We start from the raw sequence: 21,878 nt of genomic DNA, 5'->3' as shown, positions 1-21,878 counted from the left end.
TAAAGGAGAGCTACACTCTCATGTACCTGTTGCCCAAAGGCTCCTTAATCCTCTACTGTAATTGAGCAGAACAATCCAGGGATCCGCTTGATTAAATGTATTGTTATAAACAGATGCCACTGAGGATGGGGAGAATCTATGGGCAATGTGATTGTGAAAGTGCACCTGTCCTTTAAACATTTTCTGCAAACCGGTTGCATTAAAATACCAAAAAAACAATTAGCTGTGACCAATAAAATTGTGCTTATTCTACAGATGAATTTTACCATATACCCTTAATTGCTGCTCAACATCCATAAGTGCTTTCACTTCACCCCCAAAAAATATATGTAAAATGATGTAGCACAAACAAATCATAAAATAAAGTCCATAGCATAAAGTGCATCTATCACCAATGTGCTATGTCGAACGATACGATGTGCAAATCCACCAGATGTCATTCTTGCTGTGTATGTATCCACTACATGTAGGTAATAAGCGCTCACCTCCCAGTATTAACCTCAATAAATAAAGGTCCAATACGGCTCTTTTTGCCCTCTCGGGCTATACTGTATTCACTGTTGCACAGAATGGATACAGACATGGTTACATCAAACCACTTGCTCCACACTACAAACTGTGTTCTATTGAGGAAGCCCAGTGTGTGGGCATAATGCTTATAGGGGTGGAGCCATGCTGGTACGTTGGAGTGAGGCAATCTGAGGGTCAGGCGACTCTGTGGTGTGGAGCAAGTGGTTTGATGTACCCATTAGTGATCGACCGATACCGATTTTTTTTTTTGTCATCGGTATCGGCCGATATTTGCCAATATTTTCGGACATTAACCACTTTCAGACCGGAGGATTTGGCTGCTCAATGACCAGGCCCTATTTTGTGATTCGTTACTTCGAGATATTAACAGACAATTGCGCGGTCGTGCGACGCTGCACCCAAACAAAATTGATGTCCTTTTTTTCCCCACAAACAGAGCTTTCTTTTGGTGGTATTTGATCACCTGTGCGATTTTTAGTTTTTGCGCTATAAACAAAAAATTAGCGACAATTCTGAAAAAATAACAGTATTTTTCACATTTTTTATATGAAATTCTCAAAAAATAAAAATGTAAAAATCTAAATATTTGACATTTTAGGCCAATTTGTTTTCTGCTACATATTTTTGGTAAAAAAAATTGCAATAAGTATATTTTGATTGGTTTGCGCAAAAGTTATTGCGTTTACTAACTACGGTAAAGATTTGTCATTTTTTTTTGCGGGACTGCAACATTGCGGCGGACAGATCGGACCCCTAACTGACATTTTTGACACTTTTGGGGGTACCAGTGACATTACTACAGTAATCAGTGCTAAAAATATGACACTGGCAGGGAAGGGGTTAACTGTATTGGTGATCAAGGGGTTAAATGTGTTCCTAGGGGCATGATTCTAACTGTCAGGGGGTGTGGCTTGGGAAGTAATCCCAGAGACATGCGATCCTATATATAGCAGGATCACATAGCCTCTGTGATTACTTCAGTGAGAATGACAGACGGCTGTGTTTACATCAGCTGTCTGTTCTTCTCTCACAGCTTCGGGAGATCGCGAGTAGCCAGAGGCCATCGGAGCCGCTGGTCACACGTGCTGGTTTCCCAGTTAACAAGCGGGGGCGGGAGCGCGCCTCCGGCGGCACGCAATCGCCCCCTAGCTCCAACCAGGCGAGCGCCATACATGTACGACAGTTTGCCTGGTAGCGCCAGCCTGCCGCCATACAACTGCGGCTGGTGCGGAAGTGGTTAATTTTTTTTTTTTTTTATGTCTACAGGTACTGTGGTGGAGGGATCTGGGGGTCTAAAAGACCCCAAACCCCTCCTCTGCACTTAAAAGCATTCAAAACGCCAAGTTTTGGGCTGTTTTGAATGCTGTGAGTTTTTGAATTTGGCGCCGCCAGTACCCGGAAGTGATGTCATGTCGGCGCCAAAATTCAAAGAAATGGAGACCCGGTCAGACGGCGGCGGTGAAGGAAGGATACCCGGGTCTCCCGGTAGGACAGGAGACCCGGGCGAGCCGCGGGAGGAGGGGGACGTCCCCTCCCGCTCCTTGGAATGACAGCTGAGCCGCTTCTCAGCCGCATTGGTTGTCATTACAAGACAGTGTAATGTCTTGTAATGCACTTTCCCGAAATATAGGTAAATCAAAACGCCGATTCCGATATGGGGAAAGTGCATATCGGCCCTCGATATATCGGCTTTGCCAATAATCGGTCGCTCTCTAGTACCCATGTCTATATTGAAGCCTCTATCATAGCACTTTGTATGCCTATTGAAATTGAGTGTGATTTATCTGGGTGTTTAAGCCCTGGTTCACACTAAATGCTGCTTTGAAATCACACTACTTCAGGGCGATTTCAAAGCCGCCAGTGTGATTTCATGTGCGGCTTGCAAACATATGTGATTTTCATGAACAGATGTCAATGCAATTCATGCATGAAATCGACAAAAATAGTGCAGGAAACTTTTTTCAAAATCGGTGCAAGTCGGAGTCGCACCGATATGAACGGTTACTTAGCTAGAAATGGGCTGTGACTTGTCATGCTACTTTGATCTGACAAATTGCATGACAAGTAGAACCGGTGTGAACGGGGGCTCAAAGCATTTAAATACAGAAAGCAGTAATATTCCCATCCTATTTTTACATGTAATCCATATTTGAGTGTGGTGCCAGCCAAAGAGGAGAAAGAACATGTTGTGGAACAGCGAATAATATAGCCAAAGGGAGGGCAAAAAGAGCCATGTTTGACCGTGATTTATTGGAGTCAATATTGTGAGATGAATGCTTAAAGTGGAGTTTCGGCCTATTTTGCAACTTTAGTGATTCCTGGAGCGCTCGCTATGCTGATCAACAATTGGGCATTTTCAATTTTTTTCCGGGGGTCCTTTACCTTATTTTCAGGGCATTTTTGATTCTACTTCCTCCTTCTCCCCGCTCTGTGGCCATGGCCACCGACATCACTTCCGCCTTTGCATTGCATCCTGGGAGCTGTTTATCATCACTGCCAGGAGGCTGGAGTCAGAAGAACTCCCAGAACACTCCCTGGAATCAGGGAGAAGGACACAGCAAATTACACTGCGGCTTCAGATGCCCACATCTAAGATGGCCGCGCCCTGATAGCGTTTTTAAAAGAAAGATTTTGACTAAAATCCAATACTGTACACCTTGTAAGTATGATAATAGCGGTTCTGTAAAGGGCGATAGATTAGTATTATAGGGGTATTTTTAGTTAAAAAAGGTATTTGAGGCAGGAACTCCGCTTTAATAACTACACGTGAATTTGAAGATGGTATCATTCATCCTAGCAGATTGGTGATGGATGTTATGGACTTTTTTCTATGATTTATTTGTAGTATATTTAATTCCACTACATCATTTATTTTGCATATAAATATGCTGAATTAGCAGCGAATGAGAACCAGAGTTTAGATTAAAATAATTGCTACAGTTTAGTGAATTTAGCCGCTGTCCTTCAGACTTGCCGTAAAACCGTTCTTTCAAATGCATTTGGTGAGGATACCGTTTTAGTCAAAATTAGTATTACATTATCTAATGTTTAATTTATTTTTCTTTATTGACTTTATTGCCTTCCGCATTCCAATAGACCTAGACTAAAATAAAATGTTTGGTATGTGCGCTCCTAGGTCGCAGGAAGTAGAGTTAAGGGTGCCACATCCTAAATCCTTCTTTCTACTAGACTAAAATAAAGCAAAATATAGATTCTTAATACAACGTAAGACACAACTGCATTTATTATAGTGGCTTATTCCTCCAGTCAGTTTCCTGTATAGTAGCTATGATTAATTACTTTTTCTGTTGTACACTGCAGTCTATAAAGATTTTTACTAAAAAAAATCCTGATAAATCTGCACTTCTGTTCTATCTCCTGTGTCATTGTCCATTATTATAATATATAGTACAATTTTTAGCAGGCTTTTTAGTAAAGCAAGGAGCACAGTGCAGAAAGTGCCAATCAGAATTAATCGCTTAGTGTTTGCAGTGATTTCCTTTCAGCAATGTGAACTCTGTTCAGTTTCTGTAGATTACTCCTCTGCTCTTTGTACTGCATTAATAACTAATCCTAATCTCCATTACAATTTTTATAGTAAAACATATGATTTTGTGTAGAAAACAGCAGAGAAATGATGTAAAGTGTGGTACCACCTATTAACCAACTTTGATTTTTACTATAATTATACAAACAAAATATTAATCCTGATTGGCTGGCATGTCCTATAAGTAGTTGCAAGTAAACACAGTAGCCTTACTCCACTTTGTTTAGCTGGTGTAATTATTTCAACATTTTTTTTACAAAGAGGAAACCTTTAATATCTCACCTGAGATTTCCTGGTGCCCTGCCCTAGATAAAACCACAACTACGTGACATGGGCAGAGTTCTCCGCTGCCAACACATCTTTACATACCATTACGATTATGTAATTAGAGAATTCTGCATATTATGACTTGCTTGGTATGTCAGCAAAGAAAAAGATAAGGCACAGACACCAAGCCAGCTACCGCCATAAGAAAGTATAATCCCAAAGAAAGGGCCTTTCCTGACCCCCAGCTGTGGGCAGCTGGCCACTGAAGCGCCAATCATTTAGCCCAAAGTACTATTCCCTTTAGTTCAATCCAGAGTCCACATATGTAGTCTGGATGAAATCTTTCCTATGTATACAAAGATCACTCACAGATGGAGGTATGCTAGGTATTAAAGTCCGCAACTGGGTGCATACCACAGGAGACAATATATTGTGACAAGATATGCACTTTGACAGTGATGTCCCTTAGTCTGTATCGGTAGAAAGGTTTAAAGCGGTTGTATCCCGCTTTTTGACACTTTTACCTACAGGTAAGCCTATAATAAGGCTTACCTGTAGGTACAAATAATATCTCCTAAACCGTGCCGGTTTAGGAGATATTTACAGTGCATGCAGCCGCTCGCGCGAGCGGCGCATGCGCTCTGAAGGTCCGGGGGGACCTTAAATTAAGTTGCCGGGAGCTTGCCGGAAAAATCACTCCCGCGCGCATGCGGCCAATCAGCGCGCTGGAGCCGTCTCTTCCGGCCAATCAGCGCGCCGGAGCCGCTGAACCCGGAAGAGACGACGAGGGATCATGGCAGCGCCCGCATCGATGTCCGGGGGTCCGTGTCGTGGCTTCGTTTTAAGTTAAGTTACACATAATGGGCTAGTATGCGATGCATACTAGCTCATTATGCCTTTGACTTGCAGGTTTTTTTTTTTTTTTTATAGGGTTTACAACCGCTTTAATACTGTGTCTAAGGTCCAGCCTGTTTTAAATTGCATCCAAACCCCAGATGTACCAAAGGAAACACAGCTGATATGATCAAAATGTATTGAGACACCAGCAGGGGCAGGCAGTACTCAAAGGTGCTGACAGATCCTTTTAATATCCACTTGATTTGAACTTCTGCTTTACCCGCATGCATGCATCTGCACATTCTGTGGTTTATTAGACCCTCAAAATGTTTATATTGATATCGCAGACAAGCATTTTAGTCTGTGTCCTGCATCATTGACATTGGTTACTGTGAGAATGTTTGTAAACTGGCCAGCACAAAGATGAAGGTTCACTAATGGCCCGTACACACGTACCGATCGTCGGCATACAAACGTCGGCGGACGAAAGATCTGCCGATTGTACGCTTGTTAGTATGGTGCCTCCGACAGCTGTCTGCGCACATTCTGCGGACAAGAGTCTTTCTTGCAAACATAAAAATTTTTGTATGCCGACACCAGAACGGACGATTGTTCGCCAGTCAGTACAGAATTCGGCCGACAGACCGCAGATTTGCAAGACTGGGCATGCTCAGAAAAGAAAAAACACAGGGAAAGTTAACCATCACATGACATCACTTCTGCAGTCGGCTGTAGTCGGCGGACAAAATTCTTGGGCAGTCTTTGCACTTTTCAACAGACATCGACATCCCGGGGACAAAAGACGAACGTTTGTATGACGACGATCGGTACGTGTGTACGGGGCTTTACAGACATCTTCCTGTATGATGAAAAAAAATCTGTGAGTGCTTAATTGATCCCTTTTAGGAAAAAATGACTTTCAATGTAAAATTGTCTTGAATAAAAAATATGGATTTTATATAAATCTTTCGTTCAAAATTGTGTTTGTTGCCATAAAGTCCCAATTTAAAGAGGGGTTTATTTTCTTGCATCACAAGTATAGGGATGAAGGCAACCTGTATACCCTCTCTATGTGGATAAAATTACTAATGACAGCTCTGGTGGACATTCCTGCAGTCAGCATGCCAATTGCACGCTCCCTCAAAACTTGTGGCATTGTGCTGTGTGATAAAACTGCACATTTTAGTGCCGGTTCACATTTGTGCGATCACAGAGATTGCAGGTAATTCGGAGCGCACTGCTCCTAAAATTACATGCGATCTCTGTGTGGTGCAAATTTCAGCCATACAGTTTGTATGTCTGAATTCGCACCGCAATCGCACTAAACACGCACAGGATCCTTTTTTTGGTCCGCAGCAGAATCGGATCGCATGGTGGTTCACCCTAGTGCAATCCAATTCTGTGCAAACTTTCAGATCACGCTGTGATATGCGATCTGATCTGGGGGTGTCATTAACTTTTAATTGACACCCCTAGCATATCGCACATGGCAGTGTGAACATTCAGACGGTAGTGTCAGAATTTGGTGTAAACAATTGAGTACCGTCTGATACTTTTTTTTAATTGCACTAACATACATGAAAGCATGGATCCATTCTGCCTTGTATCATTGGCTCAGGCTGGTGGTGGTGTAATGGTGTGGGGGATATTTTCTTGGCACACTTTGGGCCCCTTAGTACCCATAGAGCATCATTTAAATGCCATGGCCTACCTGAGTATTGCTGCTGACCATGTCCATCCCTTTATGTCTACAGTGTACCCATCTTCTGATGGCTCCTTCCAGCAGGATAATGCACCATGTCACAAAGCTCAAATCATCTCACCACTGGTTTCTTGAACATGACAATGAGGTCACTGTACTCCAATGGCCTCCACAGTCACCAGATCTCAATCCAATAGAGCAACTTTGGGATGTGGTGGAACGGGAGATTCGCAGGGTGTCAGCAGGGCCGGACTGGCGTACCGGGGGGCCGCCGGCCCTGGGGCCGCTTTGAGCATTGGGACCACGCCGCGGCCGCGCTGTGATGGCGGCTGCAGCCCCGGCCCCCGCTGTGCTCCAGTGACAGATACACTCTTGGAGTCTTTCCTACGTCAGCCGCTATGAGCGGCATTACGTCACATCCGGCGGGAGCGGCTGTGCGGCGGTGGATCATCTGACTGTCTGCATGACGGTCACGGCGCCGATCCCTCCCACACCTCACAGAAGCCAGCAGCAGCAGTAGCAGCATGATCGCAGCCAGGTCACACTGTATGACTGAGAGTGACTGAAGGAAGAGTGGAGCGGAGCGGAGCAGAGCCTGAGACAGCACAGCCAGGCAAGTGTAAATGGGCTGGGGCCTGGGGGACCTCGTCCTCTTGCATTTGGGGGAGAGAATCAGCATATTAGGGCCCCTAATGCTAACCTACCCCCCCCCCCCCTCATACAATGCTTATCTGCCATCCCCCCTGGGGCCCCTCCCCCTAATACAATGCTGTTCCCCTCCTCCTAATACAATGCTAACCCCCCTCCCCCTAATAAAATGATGACCTCCCCCTAATACAATGCTGATCCCCCCCCCCCAAATTTAGGGGGAGGGAGGGGAAACAGCATTGTATTAGGAGGAGGGGAACAGCATTGTATTAGGGGGATCAGCATTGTATTAGGGGGAGGGGGATAAGCATTGTATTAGGGCCCCTGATAATTCTGACATGTCCTGTGCCATGTCCGCACAGCCCCTGACATGTCCTGTGCCATGTCCGCACAGCCCCTGACATGTCCTGTGCCATGTCCGCACAGCCCCTGACATGTCCTGTGCCATGTCCGCACAGCCCCTGACATGTCCTGTGCCATGTCCGCACCGCCTCTGACATGTCCTGTGCCATGTCCGCACAGCCCCTGACATGTCCTGTGCCATGTCCGCACAGCCTCTGACCTCTCCTGTGCCATGTCCGCACAGCCCCTGACATGTCCTGTGCCATGTCTGCACCGCCTCTGACATGTCCTGTGCCATGTCCGCACAGCCCCTGACATGTCCTGTGCCATGTCCGCACATCCTCTGACATGTCCTGTGCCATGTCCGCACATCCTCTGACATGTCCTGTGCCATGTCCGCACAGCCCCTGACATGTCCTGTGCCATGTCCGCACAGCCCCTGACATGTCCTGTGCCATGTCCACACATCCTCTGACATCTCCTGTGCCATGTCCGCACATCCTCTGACATCTCCTGTGCCATGTCCGCACATTCTCTGACATCTCCTGTGCCATGTCCGCACATCCTCTGAAATGTCCTGTGCCATGTCCGCACAGCCTCTGACATGTCCTGTGCCATGTCCGCACAGCCCCTGACATGTCCTGTGCCATGTCCGCACAGCCCCTGACATGTCCTGTGCCATGTCCGCACATTCTCTGACCTCTCCTGTGCCATGTCCGCACATCCTCTGACCTCTCCTGTGCCATGTCCGCACAGCCTCTGACCTCTCCTGTGCCATGTCCGCACATCCTCTGACCTCTCCTGTGCCATGTCCGCACATCCTCTGACCTCTCCTGTGCCATGTCCGCACATCCTCTGACCTCTCCTGTGCCATGTTCGCACATCCTCTGACATCTCCTGTGCCATGTCCGCACATCCTCTGACATCTCCTGTGCCATGTCCGCACATCCTCTGACATCTCCTGTGCCATGTCCGCCCATTCTCTGACATGTCCTGTGCCATGTCCGCACATCCTCTGACATGTCCTGTGCCATGTCTGCACAGCCCCTGACATGTCCTGTGCCATGTCCGCACATCCTCTGACATCTCCTGTGCCATGTCTGCACAGCCCCTGACATGTCCTGTGCCATGTCCGCACAGCCCCTGACATGTCCTGTGCCATGTCCGCACAGCCCCTGACATGTCCTGTGCCATGTCCGCACAGCCCCTGACATGTCCTGTGCCATGTCCGCACATCCTCTGACATGTCCTGTGCCATGTCCGCACATCCTCTGACATGCCCTGTGCAATGTCCGCACATCCTCTGACATCTCCTGTGCCATGTCCGCACATCCTCTGACATCTCCTGTGCCATGTCCGCACTTTTACCACTTTTAACTAGAATTTGCTCTTTTATATATAAAGCCCTATATGCTTTTATAACTATCTTATCTATGATAGTACACTCTTCAAATTTGCTTTAAAATGCATGGCTTTCCCTTTCATGAACAAGAAAGTAATGGCGTTATGCTGTTGGGCCGGTATAATAATGCTATGGGGCTGGTATGAAATTTTTTCCAGGGCTGAATTTTATTCCCAGTCCGGTCCTGGTTGTCAGTAATATTTTTGTGAGTTTTCAGTTTACAATAAAGGAAGGCTATGGACCTAAAGGAAGAATAAAGCACTGGGCAAATTGGGAGTTTATGAATAGGAACCGCATGAGCCTGTCCGGTTGGTGGGCTGATTGGGAGGACAATGGTGATAGAGGACTCTAAACCTAGGGGCCAACTGCAGTGCCATTGTTACTTAGTGGGTAAAGTTGAATAAAATCCAGTTAAACATGCGTGTGTGTGTATATATGTCACTACCATTTTCCATATCCCTATACATACAATGTGTTCACTAGGAAGACATTATCAACACTTCCTGCTGGCACTACCAACTTGAGATTGCTGTCAATGGGCAGATGTGGTTCCCAGAGAAGTTTTATTTTTTTTCAAGGTTCTGGACACTCATGCATACTGTAGTCCCCCTTGCAACCTTGTCCATGAGCCCTTAGGCCCCTTTTACACAGGCGGACCGTTCAGATCCACCTGTCAGTTTTTCAGGTGGATCTGAACGGATGCCCCATGCATCTGTATGGGGCATCGGATGTCAGCGGAGACATGTCCGCTGACATCCGATCCGATCCGTCAAATCCGGATGGATGGAAACCCTATTTTACATCCTTCCAGTGGATCAGATCGGATGAGAATGGACAGACGGTCCGTTCTCATCCGATTCCCCCATAGAGAACAGCGGGACCTGACAGCTCTGTCTCTGCATACAGCGCGGAGACAGAGCTGCCTTCCTCCTACTCATCATGGGATCGGCGGATCGATCCCCCGCTGAGAAAAACTGAGTCCACCAATGGACTCCCATGTGTGAAAGGGGCCTTAGGCCCCCTTTCACAGATGCTGTCCGTTTTTTATCCATCCATTGACGGATGAAAAAGGGACATCAATGCATCTCATCTCGTCATCCATTTTCATCAGCTTCCGTCAATGTCCGTTTGTTGGAACGAATGAATACCCTATTTTTCATCCGTCAAAAAAACGGACCGGATGAAAAACGAATGTAAACGGACAAACGGTCCATTTTTCATCCATTTTGCATTGGTAGCGGATGTAAAAAAAAAAAAAAAACGGATGAAAAATGGATAAAAAAACAGATGAAAAACGGATACATTGTGACGTGACTGAACTGATGAACTGAACAGACCATATGTGTGAAAGGGGCCTTAACCACTTGCCGACTGCCGCACGACTATATACTGCACCAGTGGCGTACTGGTACATCGCTCGCCCACAAACCTGTAGGGGTGAACGCGCGCGCGCTCCCGCCCCCGCTCGTTCCCTGCCATCCCCGCGTGTGTGACCGGCGGCACCAATGTCCTCCGGCCACTCACAATCTCACTCAGGAGAGGGAGAAAGACAGACGGCTGATGTAAACACAGCCGTCTGTCATTCTCCCTTAGATCATCACTGAGGCTATGCGATCCTGCTATGTAGGATCGTATGTCTATGTGATGATCTAACAAGCCACGCCCCCCTGACAGTTAGAATCACGCCCCTAGGGACACACTTAACCCCTTGATCACCAATAAAGTTAACCCCTTCCCTGCCAGTGTCATTTTTACAGTAACAGTGCATATTTTTAGCACTGATTACTGTAGTAATGTCACTGGTACCCCCAAAAGTGTCAAAAATGTCAGTCAGGGGTCCGATCTGTCCGCCGCAATGTCGCAGTCCCACAAAAAAGATCGCAGATCGCCGCCATTACTAGTTAAAAAAAACAATAAAAATGACAAAAATCTTTCCCTTAGTTAGTAAACGCAATAACTTTTGCGCAAACCAATCAAAATACGCTTATTGCGATTTTATTTTACCAAAAATATGTAGCAGAAAACAAATTGGCCTAAAATGTTAAAAAATTTTAATTTTTACATTGTCTTTTGAGAATTTCATATAAAAAAATTTGAAAAATATTGTTATTTTTTCAAAATTGTCGCTCTTTTTTTGTTTATAGCGCAAAAAATAAAAATCGCACAGGTGATCAAATATCACCAAAAGAAAGCTCTGTTTGTGGGAAAAAAAAGATGTCTATTCCATTTGGGTACAGCGCCGCACGACCGCGCAATTGTCCGTTACAGTCACGCAGTGCCGAATCGCAAAATAGGGCCTGGTCTTTGAGCAGCCAAATCCTCCGGGGCTTCAGTGATTAAGCTGCTGGGCGGTTTGAGCCGCTCCCTAATCTTCTAAAAAAAAAGAATGTTTTCATTGCTTTCTGAGGCTTTCTTGCAAATAGCTCCTCACCCCCTCTCTTACAGGTTGTCACCCGGACAGGAAGTGAGGGGCAATCCCTTAATGGGGTCACAGAAAACACTAACAGAAGTTGTTACACTTCCCCACTTTATTTAGAACCTAACCACTGGCCAGCTGCAATACTTATATATATTTTGCAGTTTGCTAGCGGTCTCCTTGGATTATGGCTGAAGATATCTGCCATAACCTCTGTTTCAGAGTACAGCCCCATATCAGCACCACATGTCTGTAATATTGCCAGCAATTCTCCTCCCACCCACCAAATACATATATAAAAAAACACAGGGCCGCCTACTTCCTGATGTCATACCAGGGAAATGGGCTTGTGGAGGTTTCAGATCCCGCCTGCTGCTGCCAGTCTGCTCCTACGTGACCAATCATGTGCCGGTATCACCACTCAGCTGCTCGGATGGGCGGAGTTAGCCTCCGCCTTGCTCCAGGTGCCCGCCCATCGAGTCTCCTGGCTCGCTGTTGCAGTATGATTGACGTTGGCTGCAGCCAATGAGTGCGAAGCTAGGGTGTACTGTGTTGGTGACACGGAGCTGTGCGGCTGTGAGGGGTGGGGTGTGTGCAGAGCGGTCACCTGGACGAGGCTCGGTAAATAAATCCCTTGTATAAAGTATAAGGAGGATAGAGCTATGCTGCATTGTGCAGTGTTTATTATAGGGATGGATATATGGCATTGTATACCTTCTGTAATAGCGAAGTGCTGTGTACATTGGTGGAGATGAGCGTGTGACTTGTTGTGGGGTCATCAGAGGAGTGCTAGATGAGTGACAGTGTTGTAATACTGGATCAGTGCAGCTTGGCTGGAGATTTCTTTACTTGTCTGAATAGTTCTATGTAATGTGATCACAGAAGAGAAAATCGCCAATAAATGCAGCTATATATATATATATATATATATATATATATATATAATCGTTATATATCTAGGGCCCTTTCATACTCGGCTCCATTCATAGCTGAGCGTATCATTTCTAGGTGTTGTTTGCAGACGTAAAATCTACTTTTTTGAGGTTCAGTCTCCATCGCGGTAAAATTGCGCAAACAGAATTGCGGGACGCGTGTCGCCCAAAAAAAGTGCAAGAACTTCTTTTGGACGAAAGGCGTCCCGCTGTTCTGTTTGTGCATTTTTACCGCAAAACGCCAATCGTCGGCAAAATCGCGCCGTTTTTGTGGTGCCATTGCAAGTCACAGGAATCGCACAGGTGTCCCGTGACTTGCAATGGTTCGGGATCATGGGCAGAATCGGGGCAAAACATTGGGCGACAATCGTCTGCAAAATTGCACCGTGTTTGGGGTACCATTGCAAATCACAGGAATTGCATGGGCGTCCCACGACTTTCAATGGTTCAGAAACGCGGGCAGAATCACAGCAAAACATTGGGCGACAATCGTCCGCAAAATCGCGCCGTGTTTGGGGTGCCATTGCAAGTCACAGGAATCGCACAGGTGTCCCGTGACTTGCAATGGTTCGGGATCGCGGGCAGATTCATGGCAAATGTTTTATGCAGGAGGTGACCAGCGCTATGGAGTTTATAATAAATACAAAAAAAGACCTAAGGTGTAAGCTGCCAACAACCAACCCTGAAAGGGTTAAAAGTGATAAAATTGTAAGAAAGGTTGAAAACGGCGCTACCTTCAAAGTGCTAATGTGCCAAATAAATAAATAAATAGTGTATAAAATAAAGTGCTGGTGTGTATTATTTTAAGTGCTCATATTCTGAGTGATAACGGGTTAGATATTGCAACACTTATCAATCATAAGTGCTAGTGCCAGAAAAAACTTGAAAAGAAACCAAACCCGGTGCTTTTATTCAAAATAATAATGTGTATTACAGTGGTAAATCGTGGAAGTTTACATAAATAACATATACACAAAAGGTGCTTATTTTATTGGAAGAATGACTGTAAAATAATAACCTGTTATTATGACGTGCTGTGATCAAAAAGTGATGTGAAACTTCACATATATATGCAAGTGAAAAAATAAATGAAGTAGTGAGTCCTCTCTAGTAGAGAAATGAGAAAACAGGTGTTGATAAAAAGAAAAAGGAGAGCACGGGTTGCAAACACCAATGTAGCCACTAGGTGTCGCACCCGGCCAGTATACCACCTGTATATCAATAGGGACCAATATGGAATCCTGGGGTTCCCTCACCACGGTCTCTCCTCGTCCCGAGTACCTCAGAATATAAAAAGAGAGAGAGAGGGGGACCCCTTGGTGCGATGTATGGTGCCAATCTTTAAAGGGCGAGGTAGTAACTCACGGTTAGGCTGTCCTCGATCAGTGAAGAGAAGCCGGGAAGCTTCCGCGTTCCACGGCCCAAGCTCCAAATACCGGAAGTGACGTAGTGACGTAAGACTCCACCCTACGCGTTTCGTAATACAACGTCTACTGGAGCGGCGTCAACATATCGGGCTCCCGGTGTTAAATAGCCGCACTGTCTCCTAGGTAACCAAATGGCTTCCGCCGCCATATTGGTACTCTCAGACCTGAAGCCGGACGGAGGACACCTTTAGCCTCACTGCAATGCCGGCGATTCTGGTTCTGTAATGGAGGGGCAGCTTTCATCATTTCGGGGACAGCCAATACCGATCAAGGTGTATATGTAAACTTGCAAAACATAGGATAAAAATAAAAATAGTTTTATTTCAAAAAATCCTTCTCCGCAAAAAAAAGGAGAAATAAAAGCAAAAAAGCAAAAAAAAAAAAAAACTTTATTTAAAAACATGGCGACAACGGAACTATCTTATAGCCAAACTAATAACCAATTCCATGGGATATATAACACTTCTCTCTGCAGGCCCATTCTGATATTCAGTGTGCAAAGGGGAACAGCCGAGGGGCATGTCAGAAAGGTTTTCCTAAATAACAGGGTAATCATGGATGGTTAATGATTTAAAAGTTATATAGATAAAAAATGTAAAAAATAAAAATAAAAATAACAAAAATGAAAATCAATAAAATAAAATATAATAAATATTTGTATTAAAATAATGTCTATACTTTGGAGTTCTAATGATCTGATGTTCATGTTGATGTTGCTTCGGATATTTCCTAAGTATTTAAACGGGATCAACCATATTATCCAACTTACATATTTTAATCATGTTGATTTTATATTGATGCTGGATGAGAAGGCTTATTCCTATTCCTCATTATGCTGAATAAAAATTCCACGTGTTTATTTTATGTTTGTACCATGCTGCTAGGTAGAATTAAATATATAGTCCAATGGTTTTTATGTTTAAAATTATGTGTTGAGGTTGGACGAGAAGGCTCCTCAGAATTGTAATTCTTTTGTGGTCTTTTATGATATCTTGGTTTAGTGAAAGGCAATTTACTTTTATATGTATGTATATATACACGTCTAGTGCGGGTGACCCCAAATACATATACAATCGCTGGATAGAACAATTTGTTCCACTAGGAAAAAGTTTTTATATTTATAGCAATTATTTTCCGTATGGTGATAATATACCAAAAAATTGAATTTGAGGCAAAAAAGTATGTTGCTAGGAGTTTGTTTACAGGCAATGTGAAAATATACAATGAAATGCAGATATGCTTGGAGATATAAAATACAAATATCCAAAAATTGATATTAAAAACCAAAAACGATTATTGGAGTTCTCAATAAGAAAAAGATAAAAAATTAAAAAAATTAAAAAATTAGGGAAGAGGTATAAAATTTAATTAATATGGGAGATTGGGTAAAGACTTAAAACCTCTAAAAACTTTTAAAAGACGGGAATCTTTTAAAATCCTATTACAAACCCCTTCCTTAAACAGAAATTCTTTCAAAAAAGAATTATAAAATAGGATACTAAAAGGAAGAATTTTTATAAGAATTTTTTAAAAGGAACTCTTTGAAAAGAGTTCTTTAAAAAGGATTTAAAAAGGGGGGGGGGGAAAGGGGGGGGGGTTTACAAGATAAAGGATAAAATGTATATAAAATTGTGGATTAAATGTCTGTTATAAAACAATTTAGATCTATATCTACATTCAACCCATCAGGGCGAAGAGACCTCATCAGAAAAATCCTTCCTTTTAGTATCCTATTTTATAATTCTTTTTTGAAAGAATTTCTGTTTAAGGAAGGGGTTTGTAATAGGATTTTAAAAGATTCCCGTCTTTTAAAAGTTTTTAGAGGTTTTAAGTCTTTACCCAATCTCCCATATTAATTAAATTTTATACCTCTTCCCTAATTTTTTAATTTTTTATCTTTTTCTTATTGAGAACTCCAATAATCGTTTTTGGTTTTTAATATCAATTTTTGGATATTTGTATTTTATATCTCCAAGCATATCTGCATTTCATTGTATATTTTCACATTGCCTGTAAACAAACTCCTAGCAACATACTTTTTTGCCTCAAATTCAATTTTTTGGTATATTATCACCATACGGAAAATAATTGCTATAAATATAAAAACTTTTTCCTAGTGGAACAAATTGTTCTATCCAGCGATTGTATATGTATTTGGGGTCACCCGCACTAGACGTGTATATATACATACATATAAAAGTAAATTGCCTTTCACTAAACCAAGATATCATAAAAGACCACAAAAGAATTACAATTCTGAGGAGCCTTCTCGTCCAACCTCAACACATAATTTTAAACATAAAAACCATTGGACTATATATTTAATTCTACCTAGCAGCATGGTACAAACATAAAATAAACACGTGGAATTTTTATTCAGCATAATGAGGAATAGGAATAAGCCTTCTCATCCAGCATCAATATAAAATCAACATGATTAAAATATGTAAGTTGGATAATATGGTTGATCCCGTTTAAATACTTAGGAAATATCCGAAGCAACATCAACATGAACATCAGATCAGAAGAACTCCAAAGTATAGACATTATTTTAATACAAATATTTATTATATTTTATTTTATTGATTTTCATTTTTGTTATTTTTATTTTTATTTTTTACATTTTTTATCTATATAACTTTTAAATCATTAACCATCCATGATTACCCTGTTATTTAGGAAAACCTTTCTGACATGCCCCTCGGCTGTTCCCCTTTGCACACTGAATATCAGAATGGGCCTGCAGAGAGAAGTGTTATATATCCCATGGAATTGGTTATTAGTTTGGCTATAAGATAGTTCCGTTGTCGCCATGTTTTTAAATAAAGTTTTTTTTTTTTTTTGCTTTTTTGCTTTTATTTCTCCTTTTTTTTTGCGGAGAAGGATTTTTTGAAATAAAACTATTTTTATTTTTATCCTATGTTTTGCAAGTTTACATATACACCTTGATCGGTATTGGCTGTCCCCGAAATGATGAAAGCTGCCCCTCCATTACAGAACCAGAATCGCCGGCATTGCAGTGAGGCTAAAGGTGTCCTCCGTCCGGCTTCAGGTCTGAGAGTACCAATATGGCGGCGGAAGCCATTTGGTTACCTAGGAGACAGTGCGGCTATTTAACACCGGGAGCCCGATATGTTGACGCCGCTCCAGTAGACGTTGTATTACGAAACGCGTAGGGTGGAGTCTTACGTCACTACGTCACTTCCGGTATTTGGAGCTTGGGCCGTGGAACGCGGAAGCTTCCCGGCTTCTCTTCACTGATCGAGGACAGCCTAACCGTGAGTTACTACCTCGCCCTTTAAAGATTGGCACCATACATCGCACCAAGGGGTCCCCCTCTCTCTCTCTTTTTATATTCTGAGGTACTCGGGACGAGGAGAGACCGTGGTGAGGGAACCCCAGGATTCCATATTGGTCCCTATTGATATACAGGTGGTATACTGGCCGGGTGCGACACCTAGTGGCTACATTGGTGTTTGCAACCCGTGCTCTCCTTTTTCTTTTTATCAACACCTGTTTTCTCATTTCTCTACTAGAGAGGACTCACTACTTCATTTATTTTTTCACTTGCATATATATGTGAAGTTTCACATCACTTTTTGATCACAGCACGTCATAATAACAGGTTATTATTTTACAGTCATTCTTCCAATAAAATAAGCACCTTTTGTGTATATGTTATTTATGTAAACTTCCACGATTTACCACTGTAATACACATTATTATTTTGAATAAAAGCACCGGGTTTGGTTTCTTTTCAAGTTTTTTCTGGCACTAGCACTTATGATTGATAAGTGTTGCAATATCTAACCCGTTATCACTCAGAATATGAGCACTTAAAATAATACACACCAGCACTTTATTTTATACACTATTTATTTGGCACATTAGCACTTTGAAGGTAGCGCCGTTTTCAACCTTTCTTACAATTTTATCATTAGATTCATGGCAAAACATTGGGTGACAATCGTCCGCAAAATCGCGCCACGTTTGGGGTGCCATTGCAAGTCACAGGAATTGCACTGGCATCCCGCGACTTGCAATGGTTCGGGATCGCGGGCAGAATCACAGCAAAACATTGGGCGACAATTGTTGGCGAAATCGCGCTGTGTTTGGGGTGCCATTGCAAGTCACAGGAATCGCACGGGCGTCCCGTGACTTGCAATGGTTCGGGATCGCGGGCAGAATCGCGGCAAAACATTGGGCGACAATCGTCTGCAAAATCGCGCCGTTTTTGGGGTGCCATTGCAAATCACAGGAATCGCACAGGTGTCCTGTGACTTGCAATGGTTCGGGATCGTGGGCAGAATCACGGCAATTCTGCCCACGATCCGAGATGCCTGTATGTGAATGAAGCCTCAGAGGCCCTGTTCACACCTGAGTGTTTTCAGGTCATAAAACGCTTATCTGTGAAGTCTCAAAACCCCCAACAAGCAAAATTCCATTCATTTCAATGGCCCCTGTTCACATCTGAGCGTTTTGTCACCTGAAGCAAAACTCCTGAAGTTCACAAAAAGTACATGAGCTTCTTTTTTGGCCTTTTTTGATTACCAGCATTTTTGTTAGATGTCAATTCCTGCCTCCAAACATCTGCAAAAAACACCCAAAAACCGTCTGAAAACGATCCGTTCAGGTGTGAGTGGAGCTTCAGGCGAGAAAACGCTCAGATGTGCACAGGGGCCATTGAAATCAATGGGACTTTTCTTGTTGGGCGTTTTGAGACTTCAGAGATGAGCATTTTATGAGCTGAAAAACGCTCAGGTGTGAACAGGGCCTTATATGCAATCTAAAAGTTGCGATTTTACCATGATTTTGACTGAACTTGAAGCAATGCCTAGGTCTTTGGACCTCCAAAACGCATAAAAAATCGTCTCAAATTAGTGCAGAGACTACTTTGAAGTAATTGCAACTTGAAGTCACACTGACATGTGAGAACCACTGAGGGTGTCAATGCAAAGTTAATGACACCCCCCAGATCAGTTCACAGATCGCAGTGCGAACTGCTAAATTGTGGCGAATTGGATTGCAAAGGTGTGAACACCCATGCAATCCAATTCCAGTGCGGGCCAAAAAAAGGGTCCTGCCCCATGTTGGTGGGAATTGATGCAAATTCATCCATACAATCTGTATGTCTCAATTCGCATGTCGCAGATATCTCATGTGATCTGCACAGCAGTGCAGTGTAAATCGCATGCGATGTCTGACATCCCACCAGTGTGAACCCAGCCTTAAACCCAAAAACAAACATTTATTATATTGCAGCTTATCAATTCTAAGATGTGATGTCTGTATCAGGTTTTTTTTTTTTTTTTTTTTGCTTTTTCTTAGGCTTTCTTCTGATTTCACCTGTTGATCCAGCCAGTAAGTCTGTTGTTTTTCCAAATAACTAGCTCTATTCTAGAGGTATCAGTTACAGGAATGAGACAAACCATTTAAAGTGTTCCTAAACCCCCAGCAGTAAACTCAGACTGTACAGTGGGTACGGAAAGTATTCAGACCCCCCTTAAATTTTTCACTCTTTGTTATATTGCAGCCATTTGCTAAAATCATTTAAGTTCATTCTTCTTCCTCATGAATGTACACATAGCACCCCATACTGACAGAAAAACACAGAATTGTTGACATTGTTGCAGATTTATTAAAAAAGAAAAACTGAAATATCACATGGTCCTAAGTATTCCGACCCTTTGCTGTGACACTCATATATTTAACTCAGGTGCATTCCATTTCTTCTGATCGTCCTTGAGATGGTTCTACACCTTCATTTGAGTCCAGCTGTGTTTGATTATACTGATTGGACTTGATTAGGAAAGCCACACACCTGTCTATATAAGACCTTCCAGATCACAATGCATGTCAGAGCAAATGAGAATCATGAGGTCAAAGGAACTGCCTGAAGAGCTCAGAGACAGAATTGTGGCAAGGCACAGATCTGGCCAAGGTTACAAAAAGATTTCTGCTGCACTTAAGGTTCCTAAGAGCACAGTGGCCTCCATAATCCTCAAATGGAAGACGTTTGGGACAACCAGAACCCTTCCTAGAGCTGGCCGTCCGGCCAAACTGAGCTATCGGGGGAGAAGAGCCTTGGTGAGAGAGCTAAAGAAGAACCCAAAGATCACTGTGGCTGAGCTCCAGAGATGCAGTCAGGAGATGGGAGAAAGTTGTAGAAAGTCAACCATCACTGCAGCCCTCCACCAGTCGGGGCTTTATGGCAGAGTGGCCCGACGGAAGCCTCTCCTCAGTGTAAGACACATGAAAGCCCGCACGGAGTTTGCTAAAAAACACCTGAAGGACTCCAAGATGGTGAGAAATAAGATTCTCTGGTCTGATGAGACCAAAATAGAACTTTTTGGCCTTAATTCTAAGCGGTATGTGTGGAGAAAACCAGGCACTGCTCATCACCTGTCCAATACAGTCCCAACAGTGAAGCATGGTGGTGGCAGCATCATGCTGTGGGGGTGTTTTTCAGCTGCAGGGACAGGACGACTGGTTGCAATCGAGGGAAAGATGAATGCGGCCAAGTACAGGGATATCCTGGACAAAAACCTTCTCCAGAGTGCTCTGGACCTCAGACTGGGCCGAAGGTTTACCTTCCAACAAGACAATGACCCTAAGCACACCGCTAAAATAACGAAGGAGTGGCTTCACAACAACTCCGTGACTGTTCTTGAATGACCCAGCCAGAGCCCTGACTTAAACCCAATTGAGCATCTCTGGAGAGACCTAAAAATGGCTGTCCACCAACGTTTACCATCCAACCTGACAGAACTGGAGAGGATCTGCAAGGAGGAATGGCAGAGGATCCCCAAATCCAGGTGTGAAAGACTTGTTGCATATTTCCCCAAAAGACTCCTGGCTGTATTAGATCAAAAGGGGGCTTCTACTAAATACTGAGCAAAGGGTCTGAATACTTAGGACCATGTGATATTTCAGTTTTTCTTTTTTAATAAATCTGCAACAATGTCAACAATTCTGTGTTTTTCTGTCAGTATGGGGTGCTATGTGTACATTCATGAGGAAGAAGAATGAACCTAAATGATTTTAGCAAATGGCTGCAATATAACAAAGAGTGAAAAATTTAAGGGGGTCTGAATACTTTCCGTACCCACTGTATATGCATGCTTATTATACTCACTGTGGAATCTAAGTGATTAATCATCTGTGTTGTGTAAAAAGGCTGTTTGATCCTGTCTTTTCTGATCCTCCCCCTTCTTCCACTGTCCCCAAGCCATCTCCCAATAGAACAGAGCCTTAGTGCTCTTAGCTTAGTTTGATGTGTATTGTTGAAGAGTTTTTTTTTTTTTTTTCTTGGTAGGGTACATGTGATCAGCACAGGGTCAATCAGCACTGTCCAGACAGAGGGTCAGGGGTCCTGCAGCCTCATAGGACAGTCAGACTAGAATGAAAACTCCTCCTACAAGCTTTAACCAGACACTGATAAAAGTTTCAAGACTGCTATATACTGCTGATGAGAAAAGGTATTTATCAGTTTATATTTACTGAAATAATTGCGTTTCCATGTTCTGTGTACTGTGGGAGACCAGATATAGTGAATGCAGGGTCCTGGGTTTAGTAACACTTTAACACAGACCATGTGTTACAAAGAGAGGTAAAGCCGCCCAGCAGTAATCATTGTATTCTGTTGGCCTGGTAGGCTCCCTGCACCCCCTCCCCGGGCCTGCAGAATACAATAGCGCTGTGGGAGGCATGGAATAAAGGGATTTTCACCTGTGGTTGAAGGAAAGAAAATCGCTTCCTCTATGACTTTCCTTAGACAGTGACACCAGAACTATTGTCCCCATTGGAGGATTTCCACTCAATTCTGGT

At 43.4% G+C, this 21,878-nt stretch overlaps 1 protein-coding gene across 1 annotated transcript in view; it reads left to right on the top strand.

Moving 5' to 3' along the window:
- The first annotated feature begins 12,251 nt into the window (after positions 1-12,251).
- The window catches only part of STAT2 (signal transducer and activator of transcription 2), a 130,772-nt gene continuing 121,145 nt past the window's right edge, over positions 12,252-21,878 (top strand). Inside the window, exon 1 of the mRNA XM_082244373.1 lies at positions 12,252-12,313. The gene's annotated coding sequence lies outside the window, so the exon portion shown is untranslated. The remainder of the gene's footprint in view (positions 12,314-21,878) is intronic.

The sequence above is a fragment of the Pelophylax lessonae genome (genome assembly GCF_965119305.1).
Source record: "Pelophylax lessonae genome assembly, chromosome: 2".
Lineage (NCBI taxonomy): Eukaryota > Metazoa > Chordata > Amphibia > Anura > Ranidae > Pelophylax > Pelophylax lessonae.
This window is presented reverse-complemented; position numbering and strand designations above follow the sequence as displayed.